Source organism: Dufourea novaeangliae, unplaced genomic scaffold (genome assembly GCF_001272555.1).
Source record: "Dufourea novaeangliae isolate 0120121106 unplaced genomic scaffold, ASM127255v1 scaffold393, whole genome shotgun sequence".
NCBI classification, from domain to species: domain Eukaryota; kingdom Metazoa; phylum Arthropoda; class Insecta; order Hymenoptera; family Halictidae; genus Dufourea; species Dufourea novaeangliae.
In genome coordinates this window covers 79900-96499 of record NW_015374263.1, presented here as the reverse complement: position 1 = coordinate 96499, position 16600 = coordinate 79900, and the positions used below count along the sequence as shown (strand labels likewise).

The following is a 16600-nucleotide window of genomic DNA, read 5'->3' as shown; positions in this document are numbered from 1 at the left end:
GAGGCCATTAATTTATTTCTATAATTACACACCTGTTCTTTCATGCGTCTCATCTCAATTTTCTTTGTGGATTGTTCCACACCCCCTATGGACCGTCCGTCCGTCACATTTAATCTAGGATCACCCTTGTTTACGCAGTTCTAGGTTACAACGCGTCTAATGGACTATCCGTACATTCAGCCGGGCCACTTCCATCCCGTGTCATCGATTCAATGGACGTCCGCATAAAAATAACAATGATTCTATGTTTGCTTAACTTATTAGAAGATTTTACCACGGCCGAGATCAGGGCAGAACTTATCGGCTTATGTTTCGGTCCTACTCGAAACCGTACCCTCCGCCTTTTGCCGAATCGGTCAAACTTAACTCTCTGTCCCCGACCCTTTTCACATACACGATCGTGAACTTGCTGCGTATAACCGTACACATTTTGTTCGTTGTGATCAAACGTACAAGGAAATTTATTTTTTTGTTAATATTTTAATCATCACTGGACTGCGGATTTTTGCAGTATGTCATTTTACAAAGTGATTCATAAAGACAAACGCGAAAGTAGGAAGTTCTTCTCTAAAGTATCCTGTTGGATTGCGAATAAAATGAAAGACTTGTTACACCTGATGAAGGTTTTGTCTTTTCTGGTATTTCAGAACGTCCCGTAGGCTCTAAATGCGTAAAATTTTGTGCCTATGTAGTTATTACTATACGTTGGAGCTTTATTAGTTCTTATAACTCGTATTTTACATTTCATATTGAATGTTAAAAAGTTTTAAAAGCCTGTGAACTTGTATACTGGGGGGTAATTAACTAGTATAAATTTCAATACTTTACGTAAAAAATGAAACTGGTTAATAAAACTATTTTAGTTCTGTTACACTTTTAGAAATTAAAGAGAAAATTTGCTTTCCCTTAAGATATCCAACATTATCCAAGAGCAGACTTCAGGTCATTATCTAAATTTTCAGTTTCATAGCTTATTTTACAAAATCCACAATAAAGAAGAATTCGTCTCGCCTATTAAAGAATGTATTCAGTTAACTCTTTCATTACCAATGGGATATACATACGTATCCTGGTGGGGATTTAAACATTCTGGTAAGAAATTTTATAGATAAAACAGCTAGATATTCCGTCTTACTGGTACCGTGATCTTTGTTGAACATTTTTTCAACCCCCTTCAATCCTCTTAAGAATAAAACATTAGATACGCTGTTTACTAAATTTTGTACGGCACTAGGTCTACATAATGTCAGTGGTATAAAGTGATTTTTAAAAAGGGATAATGAAATGGGTGAAAAGAAACGAAATACACTTCTTCTTTTTAATAGTTTTAATATCACTGTGTTACGCATGTAACAGACGCCTCTCGATTATCGTCTGGCTTGTTCTACATTCTACACGATTATTGTCAGGCAATTATAGTTCTGCCAAGCGCATATTTTGTTACTCCTCTGCTTTCGTTGCCGAGGTTCGGGCTTCGGGCAAAAAACGAATTTACGAGGGTTCGAAGCATTTCTACTTATACGATTATTGTTCCGGCGCGGACCCGAGTTCGGGACAATAATCGAGAGGAGTCTGTACCTACACGTTCGTTCGTAAATATTAGGATACTTATCGAACATGAAATAAATGCAATGGGGCGTTCTGTAAATGTTGAAAGTCTGAAATAAATATTGTCTAGGCATACCAAAGCTTAATAGCCAACACATATGCTAATACAATCCAATAAAAATGATCGATAGCCTGTGTAATTACTACGAATCATCACATTTTCTTAATCACACTGTCTTAATACTTACGATCACCAGTGTAAGTGTATAAATGAACGAAATCCGTACTCGACTCGTGGAAATTGTTTGAAGTTTGTCCTTTGAAGTTTCCAAGGACGGAAGGATCGAGCATAATCGACTTCATCCAATAACAGCTACTTCCGGGACTGATGAAAGCCCCCCGCTCCCCCGAATCAACAGTGCACCAGGGAAGTTTCGCTCGAGATCGTCTATTGATCCGTCGAGGCCGACCATTAATCGCAAAATTTCGCAGGAAACGCGCAAGACATTCGACGGTTCCCGGTGTGACACGGGGCTTGATGGAACGGCGGGGAGAGAGGGGGGTCGTGTGTGTTGATTGATCGGATTTACTGCCGTTATGATTCTTCCCATAACGCCGCTACGTGTGCAACAAGCCCATTACGAGATTACGCGTTATGAGCACCAGTGATCTAGGTTTGGTTTTATTATACAGTTGTCTCTCGCGCTTTCCAACCTCCCAACGACTCCGCAGGGGGTGGGGTGGGGTGGGGTGGGGGGTGTTTTATTGCAGGTCGTTCTCGTGGCTGTTTTGACGACAATACGCATCATTGAGCAGCTTTTCAGGTTTCCCTGGGCTACACATGGAAATCGTATACTACTGAAAATAAATAGCCTGCAATATGACAAAAATAAATTTAAAAAAAAAATAAAAAGAATTGACATTGTCAGGTGATTAGAGGGCGAGTTCGATGAAACCTTTCGTTTCGAATTTAAGTCTTTAAGTGATTGAGTCTTTGGAAGAATAAACAACGGTGTGTTCTTCTGATGGAAACTTTAATCATTGTTCTAACGTAATAGTAAAGTTAGTTGTAACGTAATTTATTTATTTATTTATTTATTTATTTATTTATTTATTTATTTATTAACGGGATAAATACCCTTTTGTGGAAAGTTATGGTAACAGGGGAAGGACGTACATAAAAATGAAAATAAACGATGCAGTAATATTAATTATTGACCATGCGAAGAAACGAATTCTTTAATGCTGGTGGAAAGTGATTAGACAAGTTAACAGAGTTACGGAAATCGTTGGCCAATCTGAAAGCACGGTCTATACAACTAAGTTGTAATATGTACTCATATTGAAACATTGTAAGCACGAAAGGTGATGGGAATGATTAAGAATTGGTCTCATAGTTGTGAGGGATATGCTTTACCCTCTATGGCAGGCATGTCAAACACGCGGCCCGCCAATACATAGGTTGCGGCCCGTCGAGACTTTTTAAACATTTTTAAATATCAAGCTTTGACGCTTGAAGTTGGAAAGTTTGAACTTTTTGGTTGACGCTGGCGCGAGGCGTCAAATGAAAAGCGGCGGCCGAAACCGAACGGAGATAAAAACACAAGACGATCAGAAACATGATAGAACGCGGAGCGATCTAATGCGACACACGACACATGTTTGTCCAAGTCGTCACAAAGTGCAGTGTTTGCTCAATCGTTTGCGAATGATATTTTGAACTCTAAAGTGGATTTTGGTTTTTATTCATATTAAACTAAAAAGTTATTTAATAAAAATATAATCAAACTTCAAGAACAATGAGTAAGAAAAGATCAATTGAAGAGGAACATCGTAATTTTCAAGAAAAATGGGAACTGCAATATTTTTGTGTCCAAAACAAGAATAAAATATTATGCCTGATATGTAAAAACTCTATTTCAGTTGCTAAGGAATATAATCTTAAAAGGCACTATGACACAAATGATAAAACAAACTATGACCAATACGTTGCAAAACTTCGTGAAGACAAATTGTCGGAATTGAAATCAATTCTTCAAAAACAACAAAGTGTATTCACTAAATGTGTTGAAGACAATACAGCTGCTGTAAAAGTTAGTTATATATTATCACATTTAATCGCAAGCAGATCGAAACCATTTACTGAAGGAGAATTTACTAGTGAATGATTAATTAAAGCGGCGGAAGTATTATGTCCAGCACAAATAAAGAAATTTAAAAGTGTAAGTTTAAGTCGAAATACTGTAGCCAGCAGAATTGATGAAATAGCCGAGAATTTGAGAAATCAGCATAATACAACAATATCAACATTTCAAGCCTACTCTATTGCAATTGATGAAAGTACAGATATTCGAAATATCGCTCAGCTGGCCGTTTTTATTCGCGGATGTGATGTCAATTTAAAAATAAGTGAAGAACTTTTGGAAATCATTCCTATGCATAATACAACCACTGGAGCTGATATTTTTGATGCACTTATGGAAGTTTTGAAGAAGTATAAGTTACCATTGGAAAAGTTCGTTTGTCTTGCAACTGATGGTGCACCTACCATGACCGGTATTACTAAAGGAGTTGTTGCAAGATTAAAAGAAACATGCAAACAGCATGGTAATAATAATTTTGAACATTTTCATTGTATTATTCACCAGCAAGTACTGTGCTCCAAAGTTTTAAATATCGGACATGTTTTAAAAATAGTCACCAAAATTGTAAATTATATTCGAGCACGTGGACTTAATCATCGTCAATTTGCTTCATTTCTGGAAGATATAGAATGTGAATACACCGATCTACCATATTATACGGAAGTTCGATGGCTTTCGAGTCATAAAGTGTTAAAACGATTCTTCAAATTGCTGGACGAAATCATAATTTTCTTGGAAACAAAAAATTATGAATGTGCTGAATTAAAAGATGGACAATGGATAAAGGACCTGGCTTTCTCAGTTGATATTACAAGTCATCTTAATCAACTTAATCTTAAGCTTCAAGGCAAAAATCATGTTGTTACAACGCTATTTGATAATATTAACGCTTTCAAACAAAAATTATTACTTTGGCGAAAACAAATAGAAAATGAAAACTTGTCTCACTTTGAAAGCTGTCAATATCTATTGATTAAATCGCCTAAATTAAAATTTACAGAATATGCTCACCAAATTAAATTGTTAGAAATGGAATACGATCGAAGATTTTCTGATTTTAAAAGCTGTGAATTACAATTTCGTCTTTTTACTTCAACTCTATCTATCGATATTGAAATTGTTGATGAATACTTACAAATGGAATTAATTGAAATCCAATGTGATTCTTTGCTGAAGCAAAAATGTATGGAGGTTGGAATTCCAGATTTTTATACATATTTATCTGTAGATTGGTTTCCTAAAATGTTATCGTTTGTTACGCGTATAATGGCTATGTTCGGAAGCACTTATTTATGCGAGCAACTATTTTCTTTAATGAAAAATAACAAAAATTCAGAAAGGTCAAGATTAACCGATCAACATTTATCATCAATTTTAAAAATTGCATCAGCTCAATATATTCAACCAAATTTTGATGACTTACTTTGTGAAAAACGATGTCAAATATCTTCTCAAAAGTAATATTAAACTGTGATTTTGTTTATTTCTTATTATAACTTTTATTTTTGTTTTTTATAAAAAATATAAAATATTTATAGTTTAAGTTTAAAAAATAACATGAAATATAAAATGTCTATGTATGTATTGTATATTATATAATATACAATAAAATGTAAAATATTTTTTTAGTTTAAAAAATGACATGAAATATAAAACGACTATGTATGTATAATATACAATACATTGAGCTTGACATTGAGTCTAATAAATACATAATACATAATATAATCATTCTAAAAATCGTATTTTATTAATTTTTTGAACATTGAAAACATGCGGCCTCCAACTTAATACAAAATAGATCATGTGGCCCGTAATATCATATGAGTTTGACATGCCTGCTCTATGGTAAGATTTGAAAACTTGTCAGAAAATGTTTACACACTACTTACTAACATTTTCTAATATCTGAGAAAAATGAGGTTTTAACATTTTCTTTGTTCTATCTTTGTTTCTCATCGCGAAATGCAAATTTAAACATAAATAATCGAGACATGAATAATTTGAACACAACGCTTAACATTGTCATTATTATTGTTAGAAACTTTTAATGATTCCCAAAAAGCAGGGCGATTTGCTGGCATGAGTAGCTTCAGTTTCATAATGTTTTCTATTTGAATTTCATCTGATAACTTAGGATTACCTACGTACGTAAGACAATATAAACTACATACTAAAATCATTTGCAAAAGACTTAGGACAAATACATTAAACTATTTTTAGAGTCTTACAAAGCAAGCAAGGCATTCTATTTTTAATTAAACAGCGAAAAACATATGGAGCTCCAAATATTGCGAAAAATCTAGAAAATCGATAATTTCGTTAGATAATTTGTTAGATAGGATATTTTAACTAAGGGATGCAGTGTAACAGTGTTTCATGGTAAAAAGTATCAAACTTTCATTGAGGATGCAAAGCTGGGATAAAAATGTTAGTAAACTAAGAAAGTTTAAGCAATTGTTATTTGTAGAGAAAAATTGACAACTAGAATGGAAGCAAAATTTCCTCTTTATATTGATTATTTTATATTAGTTCTTGGGGATTAAAAAATTTCTTCATGGTAGTGATAATACAATCTACCAAATGAACATCAGTATCTACATATTACGATATTTTATTACTATCTGGAAAATTATTATTGTTCTTTCCGGATAAGAATCAGCGGTACCCAATGTTCCAGAATTCTTTTATTATATAGATATTCCTTTATACAGAAGTACAGTATTCTGAAACAAAGAAATTTTACTCAACCTTTTAAATTACTAATTTTTCATTTTCTGAAATCATGAACGAAAAGATTTTTATTAAACTTCGTTCCCTATTGTCATAATTTCCCTTTTGTACAGTATATAATCGTACTTTCTACGGTTCTATATCCTTAAGTACGACGAGACAATTGTTAAATGTAAAAATAAAATTCTCTTGAATGATGTAATTTATTTATCTCAGAAATTGATTAGTGGATGCCATTTTCGTCGTAGAATGATTTTTGAGCCAGTTAACTATTAATAAATTATTTAGTTCTGGAAAAGCTGGAATGATACAATATCTATAGAGATACTGAACCGTTTTCTGACGAACACGTACACGTAGCTCTACGTGCGCAGTCATTAATGCTAATTCCTGCTTGGCTATTGGAGCATCACTTCACCGTAAAACCTTATCGATTAAACGCTCAATCTGCAGGATGCATCAATATTAAGTACTTCTATCCATCCTATCCGACCGTAGAAAATACGACGGTCGAACTTGGAATAAGTAAATACAGTTCATCATTTATCTCTTGAATCCCAAGGAGTATATATCAAACTAAACATTCTAAAGAATTTAAATCGAATAAGTAGCCCCCCTTCTTTAAAATATCTTTTCAGCGAGCATTCACGAAGCACAACGTTTTCAGCTGTGAAATCCCAAATCAAATCTTTAACTCTTTTACCGTAAACCATTATAAACTCTTTATCTTAGAAAATAATTCTTGTAAAGGTAAATTGCGATTAATATCTCTGGCTCAAACACTTTATCTAAATAAACCGCCTATGTATTACAGAACCACCACCGAATTTCGAGGTAGATTGATCGGAGAGTTTAGCCGATTTACTCTAAACCCAATCGAATCCACTGATACAACCTCGTATCCACACTAAATAGATCATTTCCTGGATAAAATTGCACTGCAATCTAATACAAAGAAATTAATAGGTAAAATAGTTAAAGCCAAGGCGGCTAACTTTACTTTTAGAATTTTTCCAAGTTTCAGTTTCAAAGCATTTGACTGCTGTCCAACATTTTATATTTTTGTGGGGATACTCACCTTGGCAAACGAATACTTCAAACATGGTCAGATGGACTCGACCTTTACGACCTAAAATCGAAAATGGATTCCGTTTCTGACACTTTTTGTATTATTCCAAATTTTAGTGCCAAAGCACTTGATTGGAGCCCAACATTTTATATTTTTATATTTTTTTGGTGTTAATCACTTTGGCAAATGAACTACTCAGATATCGCCAGTATGGTTCGACCACGAAAGTCTCGAACTCCTGAAATCAAAAATGAATTCCGTTTCTGTCACTTTTTTTATTATTCCAAGAAGAGTTGATCATATTGTACAAGGACAGGCTCAAATATGTTCAAAGCGACACGACCTTTATGACCAAAATCTGAAATTGAATTCCATTTCTGTCACTTTCTGAATTTTTCCAAATTTCAATACTACTCTACTTCACTACTACAGTACTCTATTGGTTGCCGAACTTTTTATATTTTCCTACTTTCATAGAGTTAAGGGGTCTCCCTAGTGCGACGCGCTAGAAATAAGGCAATCTTTGAGAATTTTTTAAAAGAAAAATACTTCGTGTTACAGTTCCAAGTTTTGAGCATTTATTCATTGACATTTGAAGAATGTATTTAAATTTTTGTAAGCAATAATAATTATTATATTTATAGTTATCGTGGTTATAAAACGACCTCGAAAAAAAAACACGTGTTGCTGGCGAACATGATTGCCGCTGTTGTAGCCATCTGAAACAGAAAAGGCAAGAAGATTCTTAATCTGTATGAGTGTGGCTATAGCCGGAACTAGAACAAAAGAAAATCGACAAAAAATACAAAAATGGCAAAACTTTAAAAAAAAATTTCACTTTTCGGCAAAAAATTTGTTAACTTTTTCAGCCGCAAAATTCGAATTTTGCGAATAAGGACTTTATTCTAGTTCCCGCTATAACAGGACATGTACTGAATATATATGTTAAGCCTCAAGTCATTTGGTTCAGTAGTTTTTGAGATATCATGTTCGCCAGGTCGAAAAAAGTCGTTTCGAGAAAAACGCGTTTAAAAGTTCAGATACTGTTTAACAGGTAATAAATTATACTTACGATTAATCACCTATGCCAGGTGCATACAGGACACCTTCCTCTTCCTCATAAAATTCCTGTATTGCTGCATTTGCCTTCCTCCTAGCAATTCGAGCCTCTTTTGTCGCCTCGAGGTGCCTTTTTTCACAGAGTAAAATTCGCCTGGAGTCTTGCGTATCCGCAAAACTTTTGGCTGCTAGTCCAATCACTATGCCCATCGTGTTGAGTATTTTTAAAATTGACAGATAGCCATCATTATATATTGCAGTGGCTAAATAAGATGCTATCTCAACCGTTTTTGCCCCAGAATATATATGTTTGGGAGCAAAGTGCCAAAGTAGGCCGTTAAAACTCTCATTATTCTGTGTGTTTCCACCTAAACATCGTTCTAATAAATTGTCTTGAGATAAATCAGTATAAATGGGTTTGATAACTTGCTGTACAAGATCACGTCTTCACTTTCCAGTAATTTTTTACCAGATGTGCTGGCGAAACTTACGCCCTGCTCTGCAGTGTAACGATTTCCGCCAAATTTTCTTTTCCTGGTTCTATTTCCAGTGGCTTTTAAATGTTGCTTGTCACTTTTCTTAGCCATTTTCTGTCCCTTCGGTCACTTCTGTTCTGCCCGAAGGTCTACGACGAACTGAATCATTCACCTTTGTTTATATTTCCCGTAATTCAAATATACTACAATTAGACGCTTGGAGGGGTCCTTTTAGCACAGAAGGGGATGATTGAGGTAGCCGAGTCGTAGAAAACTCTGGGAGTAACGATTTTACATTACAAAAGAATCGGCCTTCGCTGCAAGCGTCGAGCGCTCCGACTGTATACCTGCGCGCCCGGTCGCGCCACTACATTTCATAGCTCATAGCGTTGCCAATGTTTCAAATTCAGCCGTAATGCTTTAGGAATATGTTCTTAAGTTATTGAACTTTAAGAAAAAGCAAAAAAAAAAAATCGATTTTTTTGACCCGTCACACTAGGGAGACCCCTTAATCACTTCGGCCAATGAACGGGTCAGGCATGTTCCGTTTCTGTTACGGTGTTCTTTTAATCCTACAATGTGCCCCTGTGTGTGTGTGTACGAGTGTAGAAACTTTGCGCGGAGGGGGGATGGGGTGTAGACGGGTGGATGAGGGGAGTGGTACAGGGTGAGTGCACACGTGTACATGTGAGAAATAGAATCTCGAACTCTCATTGCGACCACGTAGTTACGTGTACGTGAATGTCGCTCGGCTGGACGTGAGACAGAGAGAGGAATAGCGACTGGGGACAGGTTGAGATGTGTAGGTATATGGAGCCAACATCACCGGAGCGTCTCGGCGTTGGAGGCGCCAGAGCGTCGCGGCGCCACCCCCGGCGCCCGTCATAACGCCGCCAGCGCCCACCTCCCTTCGACTCCTCTTGAACCTCCCTCCTCCTCCTCCCTTCTACATCTTCCTCTGCTGTGTCGTCTCTTTTTCCCTTGTTTTCGTCTCTCTTCTTCTTTTCTTAAACTCTTCTCCACTTTCCTCCCTTTACCTTTTATTTATTCTACCGTTCTCTTTCGACCTTTTATCTAGTTTCTCTTTTTCTTTAATTTACTCACTCTCACACCCTACGTCCCCACCCCGTTTTAATTCTCGTCTCGGTTATAGTTGTAGATTTCACGCGCGACTATCAGGCATTGTTTTTTTTTTTTGTAACGTTATCTTTATTTTTTATTTTTATGACGGTTAACAAATTTTGTAGGGAATTTCGAGACCTTTGTATATTTTCGTCTTGTGCTCGCCTGGTCTTCGTTGGATTTATTTTTGAACAGTATTTGTGGCGGTTTTATCTGGAATATATGCTTTTTATGTAGTTTGTGTAATTAGTAGTGTTATTAGCTTTGTTTGTTGTACTTTGTCCTTCGAGGATGGACCACTAATGGTACTTATATTTTAATCACTGCAATTGAGTTATAAAATTAAATATTTTGTTTGTTTCTGTTTTATTTAATGTAAGGAATATGATAATAATATTAAATTATTGTATATTTCATGCGCGTAAACATTTTCCGATGGGTCTGTAAGTCTATCATAAAGAGTAAAGCATCTCTTAAAACTAAGGGAGCAATTCTGAATTATTGTATCACTTTTTTTAGCGTTATGTTAATTTTAGAGTTTATGTTATGAAGTTCTAATTATTATAATTCATTAGTATCGTAATGTATTTTTAAGAGTTGAAGAAGCAAATGTTTTCTTAAAAAGATATATAACTTTTATAAATATATTTAGTCTAGTATAATAGAAAAAGGGAAGTTTTATTATTAATTATTTATTTTACATTCCTAACAATTTTCTTTATTCGTCGGTTTTATTCTATACGGAGTATTGTATACGGGAATATTCTGTATGCAGTTTTTTTTCAATAGACATCTATTATTGAAGGGTGGAACAACTTTTCAGAGTTGGGGTTGGAACAATTGTTCGGTCCTACATCCCGAGAAATTATCGCGTCTAGATAAAAACAGTTATGCATTTTTGAATAACGAATTGGACTCCTCAATCAATCTTAACTAAACTCTTCGAAAATCTAGAAAAATCTCAAAAATGTTCACAATCTACCGATTATATTGTAACATGAAAAATATCACAGACCTTCAAACAAATTCTCGTCAACCAAACTTTAATGTTATATTGTTTATTTTTCAATAGATCGCTGACATATCATTCCTTCAATCTGTTCACAGTTTTCTCTGTTAATTGTTTTTCTCCAATTTTCAATAGCCATTCTCTCGGACCTTCTAAAACTCGCGAAAATCCCGTTGGCGCCGTCTAGTCCGTTGTTCACCCCCTTCCCCTGAATTTTCTGCCCCCTCCTCCGACGTTTCAGCCGATTCGCAAACTTCTCAGTTTCGATATTTCTTTGCTACTTTCGTTCCTCCCTTTGTCACGTTCCAGAACGTCGTGATGCACAACCACTCCTGCGAAATTTCGTTTATTCCAGTCCATGCTCGTGTTCTTATAAATATGATTTTTCGTTCCCTTTGTTCTGGCCATAGAATAATTTAATGTCGCCAACGCATTTGTTATTCAAATCCTGGCCGCGTTTTTTCGCGCGTTGCACGCGAGCGCGCGGCACCTTTGAATTTCAAATCTAACGAACCCTCGCGGGGGATCGATTACTCGAAGTAAGAGTAATGAAATTTATTTAGAATGTTTCAGTTGACAGACATCGACATGTCTTTTCTTCTGACGTTCTTCTTGGAAGTTCTGTTTTTTGACGCTTGTGTGAATTTGTTGAAGATTTGAAGTTTTTGAATTAATCGAGAATTCTTAGAGAAAAGCAAAGAATTAGTGTGTAGGTAAAAAATTGCAGGAGTTTAGAAAATATATTATAAATGTGGATAATGTGTAGAATATGCATCATAAATCGTGCTATGATTGAAAAGTTGATTTTTCGTGTGAAATGGTGTGAAAAATTATGGAGTGAAGTTTTGTTCACATAAAATATTTGTAATTTAATGGTTAAGTCAACCTAGTATTTAAATTAATCTAGATACAAAGAATATAAGCTTTTTTCAACATCTTTCTTTTTAACTCTCGTACACTACATATTCGGTTCAGTTTGACCCGAATTCAGACTTTAACTTTTAACTTATATTCTTTATCAAAGAAACTTATAAATTAATTTGACAAAAGTACTTTACATATGCAGTGGTTGAAATAAGTATTTGCACCTTTTCACTTTTTAGAAATAATTTTGTGAATTCCCAGATTATATTACGAAAATGTTTATTGCTTTACTTTAATTTAACTGGTATGGTTTTTCCGGTAACACTTTGTTTGTTGTTATATACACTTTCTTCCGTTCGATATGTTTGTCATAAAAGACAAGACTGTGCAAATACCTTCCCTATCCACAGTATAACCATCACCCCACATGTAAGTATATTTCCTTAATTCGATTTTAGCTTAGACCAAGTATTTAGTAATGAATAGTAAGGAAGGAATAGTAATGAAACAATTTATCGACCAGTGCACAAGGGTTAAGAGTGATGCAATAAATATTGCCAGGGTTGTAGCCTCATTACATAAATATTATATTCCTACAACAAGATTAAATTAACCCAGCATCCGTCATACAGTCACTTCTTAAACAGTCCATCATTCAGTGCTTAAAAACGAAATCCCCCATGAGTTCACAGACATAAAAGAGTGTACCTTCAGACTTAGGATAAAACTAGGTATAACATGTTATTGACAAAACGCCTCACTATTGTTTTAGACGCATAAATAAAGATAGCTAATAAGAGGCTGCAAGCGACTCATTCGAACCTACTTCAGTCATACCCAAATACATACAGTTGAAGGGTAATAAAACTCTTAAACCTAATAAAATATAAAATAAGCGAATTTAAAGTATTTTTCTGAAGTAATTATTTAGTCAAATATTGGGACCTTTTTAAAGGATGTTAAGAAACATTTTAATTATATTTTCATGCATTAGTTATTATTTAAAATTACCAAATTGCGGAATTATACAACATTGTCTACCGTCATGTCTGACAGAGAATTTTGTCAGCTGGCATCCAGCAGATCTCCGAAACTATTCCTTCAATTAACTTCAAATTCGGACACATTATTCCATATTACTATGTAGCGTACGATTGTTTTGATATATTATTTTTTGCTGAATTTTTATAAATTTTCAGAATTGATATTTTTCAGTGTTAATAATTTTTTTCTTTATCAAGCTATGTACCTTATTTTGTGAAATTGTTGAAAAATCTTATGTTGCATAGTAGATAACTTTGTAAGGAATAATGTGTCGACATTTGAGATCAATCGGATCAATACGAGGATCTATTGGGCGTGAGCTGACAAAGTCCTGCCAGACACGAAGGTCAACCATGTTGCATCATTACGCAATTTTGTAATTCTAAACAACACCTAATTTATGAAAATACAGTTAAAATACTGCCTAACATCCCTTAAAAAGATTCCAATATTTTACTCAATAATTACCTCAGAAAAAAAATTCTAAATTCACCTATTTCTTAGGCGTACAGCAATACCCCCTTAAAGTAGAGCTATCATTATTAGAGATGGTGTGCAAAATCAGTCACTGTGATTTATCCTAGTGATCGCAGAGTCACGATGACAGTCGTGATTTAACATCATTCACGACCGTGATTTTTTATCTTGAGTGAATTTGCTCACTGTGATCGGAACTTGAAAAAAAAAAAACATATTCAATATGATTTTTGAAAATGAATTCTATATTACTATTTGCGTTTTTAAAAATGAGTAAAAATGAAAGAAATTATAAAAAAACTATCTGTTATAACTATACAACAGATACGTTATGTAACATGTAGATTTGAAATTATAATCATTAATTTACCCATTATTCGTCGTTATTTCTCATTACTCCTTTACATTGTACGATATAACTCGCATTTCTGTTTCGACGTAGTTAATATAAAATATATACCAATCACAAACTATCACAAAAAATTACGAATCGCTGTAAAAAATCATCGTAATTGGAAACAAACGTGATCGAATGACGAGTGATTCAGAAGTAGGTGATTACGCCATCTCCAATCATTATCGCATTTCTGCCAAAAAATATAGAAAAATTTCAATTATCATTGAAATAATATTGAATGTATTACCCAATTCTACCCCTACTTCGAATCGCCAAAAATATGATATAAAAAAAAGACGTGTAATTCGATTACCTTGGTTAGTTTCTAGAAGGACCTAAGGAACGAGCCGTCAACGAACGAGTCTTAAACGGCAGCACACGCACGCGCAGAACGATAGTACCGGGGACATACGAAAGAAACGGCCGAAGCAGTAAGTACAGAGTCTATTCGAGTAGCCGCTACCGATTTGCAAATCGCATTCTGGGTCTTGGTCTTTCGTCCGGGAGCCTCGTAAAACTGCAGCCTCTCGTCGTTTCCATCCGCGTCCACTTTCTCTGCTATGAGTCAGACCGGTCCCGGTAGTGTCCTCTTGCCATCCCCCGTCGACGTCGTAAACCAATTCCTCTGGAGGGGGAGGGGATCCTTACCCGCGCGGCCTGGTCCACGAATTTATCTTTATTCCGCGAGACACCCGGGCCGAATGTTATCCCCTCACTCAATATGGAATACTTCTGGCCCATAAGCCCGGAAACGCGATACTTAATTGCGACAAATATGGCCCGTAAAATTTGAATAGGCATCCCGTGATGAGCGAGGGGATGGAGGGAGGACGATGCACCTTCGCGCATCCCCCTGTTTTATGGTCGACGACCGACTACTACTCGGAATGTCCGAAGAGGACCGCGCGTATTCGACGCGAAGCTCCAATAGTTTAACAGTTTAAACGTTTCCGTGGCCTGAAAATATTTCGTCTCTTGCTGTGAGTTCTGTCAGGGGACATCTGTGAAAGTTTTCGTGTTGATTCTGACGATAGTTTGTACGGTATTACTAGTACTATTGCAGATGTTTATGGGAATTCTTGATTTTGCAGTCTGTTTTTAAGGGCAGAAAAATGCACCTTTTGAGTGTTCAGTCTATATAGGTATTCCGGGATGTAGGAAATAAATAGGTGGGATAAACATATCAAAGGTCTGGAAATGAATGGATTCTTAAGTTGCGTCTATACTATGCAGTGTATTCTGCTTAAAACAGGACACCTAAATATCTTTTCCATCTGTGACGATGCAAGGGTTTCAAGAGACGAATCAGATGGAGGGAAAAAGTATACATATAAGTGAATTTAACATTTTTGGAGTTCAAGGTTTCGTTTAACTGGAAACGGTGGAATATCTCACGAAGGATTAAAGCTATCAAAAAAATGTTGTGTGAAAATGTAATGTGACATTATGTGGTATAAATAATTTTTCTATAAGTGTAGTAGTGGGGGAGATATCAAAGTCAAGTTAATTTTTTTTTAATGGAACCTTGTATTTTTTTATTCATATTATGATAGTGTTTGTTGAGACGAATACAACGAACTGCCACATGATATCATTCCGAGTTGTAAAATATCATAAATTAAATATAAAGTAGTCAGATCAACACAGATCGTGTGTCGTAGGTCAGCTGAACTCTACGTGACTGTGCCATCTACTCGTACCAGACCGATTGTTGCGTTTTTAATAAAATATTCCTGGTATGGAAACAACACCAATATTGTAGCAAATATGAGGAGTTAAGCATAAATAATGGATTTTAAATTTCACTTACCACTATCTAACTGGTAGTATCAAGAATTAATTAATAATTTTTTACGCCATTTATCCTTCAACATGCCCACCATCGTTACAAATACACGTTTCTATTCTGTTTAAAAATTCTCTTTCGACACTTTTCAACATCTTGTCCGTTATTCTTTCGCATGCGACCATAATCCTGTTTCGTAAATCATCTTAAAATCTTACTAATTTATCACTTCCTACTACAGGGAATGATATCATGTGGCAGTTCATTGTATTCGTCTCAACAAACACTATCAGAATATAAATAAAAAAATACAGGGTTCCATTTAAAAAAATTAACTTGACTTTGATATCTCCCCCACTACTACATTTACAGAAAAATTATTTATACCACGTAATGTCCCCCTTTGTGCCAAACAACTTTTGCATGAACATTTTTTTGATAACTTTAATTCTTCGTGAGATATTTCACCGTTTCCAGTTAAATGAAACACCCTGTATATGAATAATTGTTGGCTATAATGTACAACAGGAAAAATAATGTGCATATACGTAAAACAACATGGGTGACCTTGATGAAACCATTAAGAAACGACACTTATAAAACATTTTTGCCGTCATCCGATTCGTCTCTTGGAACCATTGAAATTGTGTCAAAAATATTTCTAGGGTGATTACAGATAGAGAAGATACTTAGGTGGCCTGTTTTAAGTCGAACACCCTGTATAGCGAAACAGTGTTATATAATAAATTGTTATATGACTGTGCTGTATAACATATCTTTATAACTTGTTACAAGATTATACCTTGTGGGCAAGTCTGTAACAAGTTTGTACAACATTTCGCATGTCAGTATTATTAATGACCTCACACTTG

At 35.0% G+C, this 16600-nt stretch overlaps 1 protein-coding gene across 5 annotated transcripts in view; it reads left to right on the top strand.

The window, feature by feature from the left end:
• LOC107192645 (talin-1) overlaps positions 1-16600 on the top strand; it is a 125147-nt gene that overhangs the window by 39010 nt on the left and 69537 nt on the right. For 4 of the 5 annotated variants that reach the window (XM_015581951.1, XM_015581952.1, XM_015581954.1 and 1 more), the window contains one exon: positions 14265-14373. The gene's annotated coding sequence lies outside the window, so the exon portion shown is untranslated. Of the gene's footprint in view, positions 1-12855; positions 12883-14264; positions 14374-16600 lie in introns of those variants that run through there. The other variant, XM_015581955.1, reaches the window with a different exon arrangement.